Raw genomic sequence first — 10106 nt, forward strand, 5'->3', positions numbered from 1 at the left:
GATATTAGACTATATTATGATTGCAAATGGTAAAGAATGTGATTAAAGGCTCTTTTCCTATGTCAAAAGTTTTAGTTTTCGTGGGTAATAGCTACGTATGTAGAAAAAACGAAGATATTAGACTATTTTATGATTGCAAATGATAAAGAATGTGATTAAAGGCTCTTTTCCTATGTCAAAAGTTTTAGTTTTCGAGGTTAATAGCTACGTATGTTGAAAAAAGGAATATATTAGATTATTTTATGATTGCAAATGGTAAAGAATGTGATTAAAGGCTCTTTTCCTATGTCAAAAGTTTTAGTTTTCGAGGGTAATAGCTACTTATGTTGAAAAAATGAAGATATTAGACTATTTTATGATTGCAAGTGGTAAGGAATGTGATTAAAGGCTCTTTTCCTATGTCAAAAGTTTTAGTTTTTGAGGGTAATAGCTACGTATGTTGAAAAAATGAAGATATTAGACTATTTTATGATTGCACATGGTAAGGAATGTGATTAAATACTCTTTTCCTATTTCAAAAGTTTTAGTTTTCGAGGGTAATAGCTACGTATGTTGAAAAAATGAAGATATTTGACTATTTTATGATTGCAAATGGTAAAGAATGTGATTAAAGGCTCTTTTCCTATTTCATAAGTTTTAGTTTTCGAGGATAATAGCTAGGTCTGTTGAAAAAATGAAGATACTAGACTATTTTATGATTGCACATGGTAAAGAATGTGATTAAAGGCTCTTTTCCTATTTCAAAAGTTTTAGTTTTCGAGGGTAATAGCTACGTATGTTGAAAAAATGAAGATATTAGACTATTTTATGATTGCACATGGTAAAGAATGTGATTAAAGGCTCTTTTCCTATTTCAAAAGTTTTAGTTTTCGAGAGTAATAGCTACGTATGTTGAAAAAATGAAGATATTAGACTATTTTATGATTGCAAATGGTAAAGAATGTGATTAAAGGCTCTTTTCCTATGTCAAAAGTTTTAGTTTTCGAGGGTAATAGCTACGTATGTTGAAAAAATGAAGATATTAGACTATTTTATGATTACAAATGGTAAAGAATGTGATTAAAGGCTCTTTTCCTATTTCAAAAGTTTTAGTTTTCGAGGGTAATAGCTTTGTCTGTGGAAAAAATGAAGATATTAGACAATTTTATGATTGCACATGGTAAAGAATGTGATTAAAGGCTCTTTTCCTATTTCAAAAGTTTTTGTTTTCGATGGTAATAGCTAATTATGTTGAAAAAATGAAGATATTAGACTATTTTATGATTGCAAATGGTAAAGAATGTGATTAAAGGCTCTTTTCCTATGTCAAAAGTTTTAGTTTTCGAGGGTAATAGCTACGTATGTTGAAAAAATGAAGATATTAGACTATTTTATGATTGCAAATGGTAAAGAATGTGATTAAAGGTTCTTTTCCTATGTCAAAAGTTTTAGTTTTCGAGGGTAATAGCTTCGTATGTTGAAAAAATGAAGATATTAGACTATTTTATGGTTGCAAATGGTAAAGAATGTGATTAAAGGCTCTTTTTCTATGTCAAAAGTTTTAGTTTTCGAGGGTAATAGCTACGTATGTTGAAAAAATGAAGATATTAGACTATTTTATGATTGCAAATGGTAAAGAATGTGATTAAAGGCTCTTTTCCTATTTCAAAAAATTTAGTTTTCGAGGGTATTAGCTACGTATGTTGAAAAAATGAAGATATTAGACTATTTTATGATTGCACATGGTAAAGAATGTGATTAAAGGCTCTTTTCCTATTTCAAAAGTTTTAGTTTTCGAGGGTAATAGCTTTGTCTGTGGAAAAAATGAAGATATTAGACAATTTTATGATTGCACATTCCAACCCTTGAAGAAATGAAAAATATAGCCCCAGCAATACAGTAAATAGAAGCCCCTGAAGGCATTGATCAAAATTATTTTCTATTAAGGCATGGTGGGCTCAAGTTACCGTAACTCCTGAAGCCAGCAGAATACTTGTATTAAGCAGGGGTACTTGAAACGGATTAAAGCTTTCCACTCCAATTGGGGGTCATAAGGCCCCCACTTCAATATTTGGCGACAAACTTCTGTGAAAAAATGCCCAAAAGAAAGAGACAAAAAAGAAAACTTCAGAGATAATAAATAGGATTATTCCCCATCGCAACCCAAATCCGACCTTCGTTGAATGTATTCCTTGAAAAGTAGCTTCTCGTGATACATCTCGTCATCATTGATACAAAACAAATATGATTGTTATTAATCCTGTAAAAAATAGCATTCTATCAAATGAATGAAACCATTTGACAAGTCCAGAAGTCATTTCAAAAGCTCCTATTCCGGTAGCTAGGGGTCAAGGTCTAATATTAACCAAATGATACGGGTGATTTAATTGATTCATTATTCTCTTGCATAGAGAGTCATTAGAGTCATAAAAACATAAGATTGAATAATAGCTACAGAGAATTCCAATATTAATAGGATAATCTGTGAAAATACTACAATTGTAGTAACATATAAATTTTCCAGGGTACCTTGAGTCCCTAAAAGAGTCAATAGGAGATGGCCGGCAATTATATTAGCCGCAAGACGGACAGAGAGTGTAATAGGCCGAATCATATTTCTAATGATTTCAATTAATACCATGAAAGGTATTAAAGGTGCCGGTGTTCCTAAAGGTACAAGATGGGCTAAAGCATTCGTTGTCTCCCTAATCCAAGTATATAGAATAAAAGAGATTCACAGAGGAACTGCTAGTCTTAAGGTAACTGCTAAATGTCTAGTAGCGGTAAAAATATAAGGGAATAAACCAATAAAACTATTAAATAAAATAAATAAGAAAAGGGCAATAACTAGGATATTGGCACCAAATCTTGCTGGGCCTATAAGGAGGGATATCTCCCGATTTAATCCCATTAAAACTCTCTTAGCCAAAAATTGAGGTCGCGAAGGAATCAATCAGAAAGATATTACTATGAACAAAAGTGGGATTAGTATTCTTAATCAGTTGGATAAAAAAGAGGAAGTTGGATCAAATACTGAAAAAAGGTTTGCTATCATTTTCAATTTAAGTAAACAGTTTGATCAGAGAAGCCTTTAGCAGAAGAAACCGAATGGGGTTGATAAAGGAAAAATACCATAGTTATAATAGCTCATAGCAAAGCTATAGAGACAAGGAAGACCATAATTCAAGGAAGTGGTATCATTTGAGGAATAAGAGACTGCCATCGGCTTCTTAAAGTTGACAACCTTATATTTATTAATAAACTAAGTCTCTGTACCACAGGGGGTAATTACCATAAGAGAGCTTAAGAGGCTACCGCTTGACTTTCAGCCACCCTATGAAATTTGTAACTCAAGTCACTTTAGAAAGTCTCTCTCTCCAACAGCTTCAATCACAATAGGTATAAAACTATGTCCAGATCCACAAATTTCGGAACATTGTCCATAAAATACTCCAGGTATATTCACTAAAAGTCTGGACTGATTAAGCCGGCCTGGGACTGCATCCATCTTAATACCTAGAGATGGCACAGCTCATGAGTGTAGAACGTCATCTGAAGTAGTCATCAGACGGATAGCTTGATTATAGGGCACTGGTATACGATTGTCTACATCAAGTAAACGATATATACCGGTAGAAAGTTCATTTGAAGGGATTATGTATGAATCAAATTGGATATCGTCAAAATCAGAGTATTCATAGGATCAGTATCACTGATGCCCCGTTACTTTAATAGTCAAGGCAGGGTTATGAATTTCATCAATTAAATAGAGAAGACGAATAGAAGGAAGGGCAATAGCTACTAAAATAATAGCAGGAATAACGGTTCAAACCGTCTCGATTGCCTGGCCATCAAGTAGATAACGATGGAGAAATTTATTAGAAAACAATGCAGCTAAGAAAAAGCCTACAAGAGAAGTAATTAAGATTACCACTAGTAAAGCATGGTCATGGAAAAAAATAAGTTGTTCTATGAGAGGTGAATTCCCATTTTGTAAACCTAGTTGGAATCATTGAGACACTTTTAAAGGGGGTACCCATCTTTGGAGTTTAAATCCAATGCATATATGTTTCTGCCACTTTAAAATGTAGAGATCATAGTAATTTCTTCATAGGAGTGATCGGCAGGCGGGTGGGGATGATTCCATTCCACACTTGATCTTAAATTAAGTGAAAAAATATTAATTCGTTTAGCGATCATGGCCTCTCAAATACAAAAAATAAATATTAACGTAGCAATTATAGATATAACTCTCCCTAATGAAGAAATTACATTTCATGAAGCATATGTATCTGGATAATCTGCGTAACGACGTGGTATCCCAGCGAGACCTAAGAAATGTTGAGGGAAAAAAGTTAAGTTTACTCCTAAAAACATAATAAAGAAATGTACCTTAAGAAGAAACTGATTTATTCTTAATCCAGTCATTAGAGGAAATCAATGTACAAATCCTGCTATGATAGCAAAGACAGCACCCATTGATAAAACATAGTGGAAATGGGCAACTACATAATAAGTATCATGGAGAACAATATCAATTCTAGAGTTCGACAGGACAACTCCTGTAAGCCCTCCCACAGTAAACAAAAATACAAATCCTAGGGCCCACAATATAGATGGAGTTATAGTAAGTCGTGTCCCGTGTAAAGTTCCGATTCATCTAAAAATCTTAATCCCCGTAGGAATTGCAATAATCATAGTTGCAGCAGTAAAATAAGCTCGAGTGTCCACGTCCATTCCCACAGTAAATATATGATGAGCCCAGACAACAAAACCAAGAATACCAATTGCAAGTATAGCATAAATCATACCTAATGTACCAAATGCTTCCTTCTTACCTCTTTCTTGGCTAATAATGTGGGACACTATCCCGAATCCAGGTAAAATTAAAATATACACTTCAGGATGGCCAAAAAATCAAAATAAATGTTGATAAAGGATGGGATCCCCACCACCTGCGGGGTCGAAGAAAGAAGTATTTAAGTTACGATCAGTTAACAGTATAGTAATAGCCCCCGCTAGGACTGGAAGTGATAAAAGGAGAAGAACGGCGGTGATTCCCACTGCTCAAACGAAGAGAGGTATCCGGTCAATAGATATTGACTGAGGTCGCATATTAATGATAGTAGTAATAAAATTTACAGCCCCTAAGATAGAGGAAACTCCAGCTAAATGAAGCGAGAAAATAGCTAAATCTACAGAAGGTCCGGCATGGGCAATGGCTGAGGATAGAGGGGGATAAACTGTTCATCCAGTTCCTGCACCTCTCTCAACTATAGATCTGGCCAAGAGAAGAGTCAAGGATGGTGGAAGTATTCAAAATCTTAAATTATTTAACCGGGGAAATGCTATATCCGGGGCCCCCAATATAATGGGTACTAGCCAGTTACCAAATCCCCCAATCAAGATTGGTATAACCATGAAAAAAATTATAATAAATGCATGAGCTGTCACAATAACATTATATACTTGTTCATCGCCAATCAGGGAACCTGGTTGACCCAACTCTGCTCGAATGAGCATTCTTAAAGAAGTCCCAACTATACCTGCTCAAGCCCCAAAAATAAAGTATAAAGTTCCAATATCCTTGTGATTCGTAGAATAAAATCAACGTTGCATAAGTAAAGTGGCCGATTATAGGTGCTAAATTGTAAATTTAGTTAAGGCTTATTCCCTTTACTATGATTAATTTAAGGGGATCCCATCCTTTATCAACATTTATTTTGATTTTTTGGCCATCCTGAAGTATATATTTTAATTTTACCTGGATTCGGGATAGTGTCCCACATTATTACCCAAGAAAGAGGTAAGAAGGAAGCATTTGGTACATTAGGTATGATTTATGCTATACTTGCAATTGGTATTCTTGGTTTTGTTGTCTGGGCTCATCATATATTTACTGTGGGAATGGATGTGGACACTCGAGCTTATTTTACTGCTGCAACTATGATTATTGCAATTCCTACGGGAATTAAGATTTTTAGATGAATCGGAACTTTACACGGGACACGATTTACTATAACTCCATCTATATTGTGGGCCCTAGGATTTGTATTTTTGTTTACTGTGGGAGGGCTTACAGGAGTTGTCCTGTCGAACTCTAGAATTGATATTGTTCTCCATGATACTTATTATGTAGTTGCCCATTTCCACTATGTTTTATCAATGGGTGCTGTCTTTGCTATCATAGCAGGATTTGTACATTGATTTCCTCTAATGACTGGATTAAGAATAAATCAGTTTCTTCTTAAGGTACATTTCCTTATTATATTTTTAGGAGTAAACTTAACTTTTTTCCCTCAACATTTCTTAGGTCTCGCTGGGATACCACGTCGTTACGCAGATTATCCAGATACATATGCTTCATGAAATGTAATTTCTTCATTAGGGAGAGTTATATCTATAATTGCTACGTTAATATTTATTTTTTGTATTTGAGAGGCCATGATCGCTAAACGAATTAATATTTTTTTACTTAATTTAAGATCAAGTGTGGAATGGAATCATCCCCATCCGCCTGCCGATCACTCCTATGAAGAAATTACTATGATCTCTACATTTTAAAGTGGCAGAAACATATATGCATTGGATTTAAGCTCCAAAGATGGGTACCCCCTTTAAAAATGTCTCAATGATTCCAACTAGGTTTACAAAATGGGAATTCACCTCTCATAGAACAACTTATTTTTTTCCATGACCATGCTTTACTAGTGGTAATCTTAATTACTTCTCTTGTAGGCTTTTTCTTAGCTGCATTGTTTTCTAATAAATTTCTCCATCGTTATCTACTTGATGGCCAGGCAATTGAGACGGTTTGAACCGTTATTCCTGCTATTATTTTAGTAGCTATTGCCCTTCCTTCTATTCGTCTTCTCTATTTAATTGATGAAATTCATAACCCTGCCTTGACTATTAAAGTAACGGGGCATCAGTGATACTGATCCTATGAATACTCTGATTTTGACGATATCCAATTTGATTCATACATAATCCCTTCAAATGAACTTTCTACCGGTATATATCGTTTACTTGATGTAGACAATCGTATACCAGTGCCCTATAATCAAGCTATCCGTCTGATGATTACTTCAGATGACGTTCTACACTCATGAGCTGTGCCATCTCTAGGTATTAAGATGGATGCAGTCCCAGGCCGGCTTAATCAGTCCAGACTTTTAGTGAATATACCTGGAGTATTTTATGGACAATGTTCCGAAATTTGTGGATCTGGACATAGTTTTATACCTATTGTGATTGAAGCTGTTGGAGAGAGAGACTTTCTAAAGTGACTTGAGTTACAAATTTCATAGGGTGGCTGAAAGTCAAGCGGTAGCCTCTTAAGCTCTCTTATGGTAATTACCCCCTGTGGTACAGAGACTTAGTTTATTAATAAATATAAGGTTGTCAACTTTAAGAAGCCAATGGCAGTCTCTTATTCCTCAAATGATACCACTTCCTTGAATTATGGTCTTCCTTGTCTCTATAGCTTTGCTATGAGCTATTATAACTATGGTATTTTTCCTTTATCAACCCCATTCGGTTTCTTCTGCTAAAGGCTTCTCTGATCAAACTGTTTACTTAAATTGAAAATGATAGCAAACCTTTTTTCAGTATTTGATCCAACTTCCTCTTTTTTATCCAACTGATTAAGAATACTAATCCCACTTTTGTTTATAGTAATATCTTTCTGATTGATTCCTTCGCGACCTCAATTTTTGGCTAAGAGAGTTTTAATGGGATTAAATCGGGAGATATCCCTCCTTATAGGCCCAGCAAGATTTGGTGCCAATATCCTAGTTATTGCCCTTTTCTTATTTATTTTATTTAATAATTTTATTGGTTTATTCCCTTATATTTTTACCGCTACTAGACATTTAGCAGTTACCTTAAGACTAGCAGTTCCTCTGTGAATCTCTTTTATTCTATATACTTGGATTAGGGAGACAACGAATGCTTTAGCCCATCTTGTACCTTTAGGAACACCGGCACCTTTAATACCTTTCATGGTATTAATTGAAATCATTAGAAATATGATTCGGCCTATTACACTCTCTGTCCGTCTTGCGGCTAATATAATTGCCGGCCATCTCCTATTGACTCTTTTAGGGGCTCAAGGTACCCTGGAAAATTTATATGTTACTACAATTGTAGTATTTTCACAGATTATCCTATTAATATTGGAATTCTCTGTAGCTATTATTCAATCTTATGTTTTTATGACTCTAATGACTCTCTATGCAAGAGAATAATGAATCAATTAAATCACCCGTATCATTTGGTTAATATTAGACCTTGACCCCTAGCTACCGGAATAGGAGCTTTTGCGATGACTTCTGGACTTGTCAAATGGTTTCATTCATTTGATAGAATGCTATTTTTTACAGGATTAATAACAATCATATTTGTTTCGTATCAATGATGACGAGATGTATCACGAGAAGCTACTTTTCAAGGAATACATTCAACGAAGGTCAGATTTGGGTTGCGATGGGGAATAATCCTATTTATTATCTCTGAAGTTTTCTTTTTTGTCTCTTTCTTTTGGGCATTTTTTCACAGAAGTTTGTCGCCAAATATTGAAGTGGGGGCCTTATGACCCCCAATTGGAGTGGAAAGCTTTAATCCGTTTCAAGTACCCCTGCTTAATACAAGTATTCTGCTGGCTTCAGGAGTTACGGTAACTTGAGCCCACCATGCCTTAATAGAAAATAATTTTGATCAATGCCTTCAGGGGCTTCTATTTACTGTATTGCTGGGGCTATATTTTTCATTTCTTCAAGGGTTGGAATATATAGAAGCCTCATTTACCATTGCGGATAGAATCTATGGGTCTACATTCTTTTTAGCGACAGGTTTTCATGGTTTACATGTACTTATTGGTACTATTTTTCTTATAATTTGTATCTTACGTCACGCTAAGTGCTACTTTTTTCCCCAACATCATTTCGGGTTTGAAGCTGCAGCTTGATATTGACACTTTGTTGATGTTGTCTGATTGTTTCTCTATCTTCCTATCTACTGATGAGGTGAATAGAATCTTTCTAGTATAAATATTATACTTGACTTCCAATCGAGAGATCCTGTTAGGGAAAGATAATTATTTTAATTTGATTAAGAATTTTTATGCTTGTTTTTATTATATTAACCCTCGGAGTGTTTGTGAATAAGAAGGTCTCTCTGGATCGCGAAAAGAGTTCACCATTTGAATGCGGATTCGATCCTTTGAATTCCTCTCGTACCCCCTTTTCTATTCGGTTCTTTGTTATTACTCTAATTTTTCTTATTTTTGATGTAGAGATTACTTTACTCCTACCTATAGTATATTTGAATATATCTTGCCCGACAACCTACCTGATTATCTTCTTTACTTTCATCCTTGTTGCAGGGGTATTTTATGAGTGAAGGGAAGGTGCCCTAAGATGAATTAAATAATCGTTAACTTTATCAAAGGCGCTTTATTCAGGAGAATAGTTTAAATAGAACATTGGGTTTGCATCCTAAAAGAGGGATGTTCCTTCTCTCAGAGTGAGAATTGATGTTATCAAATCCAGTTTCGACCTGAATTTAGGCCTTTCGGCCCCCACTCTTTAGCAGAAGCTAATTGATAGCGCTTCATTGTTAATGAAGAGGAAGAGATGACCCCTGTTAAGAGGCAGAAAGAAGGATGGGAGCTGTTAACTCTTCAACCGGGTAGTTAAATTCTACTCACTGCCTATTTATATAGTATATTTAATACAATGCATTTTCAATGCATAAATGGATAAATGTCCTTTAAATATTTCTAGGAATCATCCACCCCAACATCTTCAGTGTTGTGCTCTTATTAAGCTATAGAAATATATAAATAGTGTGAATAATAAAGAAGATAGGATAAGTACCTTATATGGAGAGGAGGTTAAAAACGAAAATAGGGATGACCCCCGTAAGCTATTATGATAGATTGTGCCGGCCAACATTTCTATTTGATGAAACTTTGGGTCTCTCCTGGGCCTCTGTCTTGTTATTCAAATTGTTACTGGACTTTTTTTAGCGATGCATTACACAGCGAGAGTAGACTTAGCTTTCTCTAGAGTGGCCCATATTTGCCGAGATGTCAACTACGGTTGACTGCTCCGAACTGTCCACGC

The 10106-nt window shown here is 35.0% G+C and overlaps 5 pseudogenes; 2 read left to right on the top strand and 3 right to left on the bottom strand.

Annotated features, from left to right (window-relative positions):
- Nucleotides 1–2049: 2049 nt before the first annotated feature.
- LOC136042985 (ATP synthase subunit a-like) lies at nucleotides 2050–3049 on the bottom strand (annotated as a pseudogene).
- Nucleotides 3050–3318: 269 nt separating this feature from the next.
- LOC136042983 (cytochrome c oxidase subunit 1-like) lies at nucleotides 3319–4788 on the bottom strand (annotated as a pseudogene).
- LOC136042987 (cytochrome c oxidase subunit 1-like) lies at nucleotides 4065–5502 on the bottom strand (annotated as a pseudogene).
- A 172-nt stretch (nucleotides 5503–5674) lies between these two features.
- On the top strand, nucleotides 5675–7284 carry LOC136042984 (cytochrome c oxidase subunit 1-like; annotated as a pseudogene).
- A 269-nt stretch (nucleotides 7285–7553) lies between these two features.
- LOC136042986 (ATP synthase subunit a-like) lies at nucleotides 7554–9566 on the top strand (annotated as a pseudogene).
- Nucleotides 9567–10106: the final 540 nt, after the last annotated feature.

The sequence above is a fragment of the Artemia franciscana genome, unplaced genomic scaffold (genome assembly GCF_032884065.1).
Source record: "Artemia franciscana unplaced genomic scaffold, ASM3288406v1 Scaffold_2684, whole genome shotgun sequence".
Classification (NCBI taxonomy): Eukaryota; Metazoa; Arthropoda; class Branchiopoda; order Anostraca; family Artemiidae; genus Artemia; species Artemia franciscana.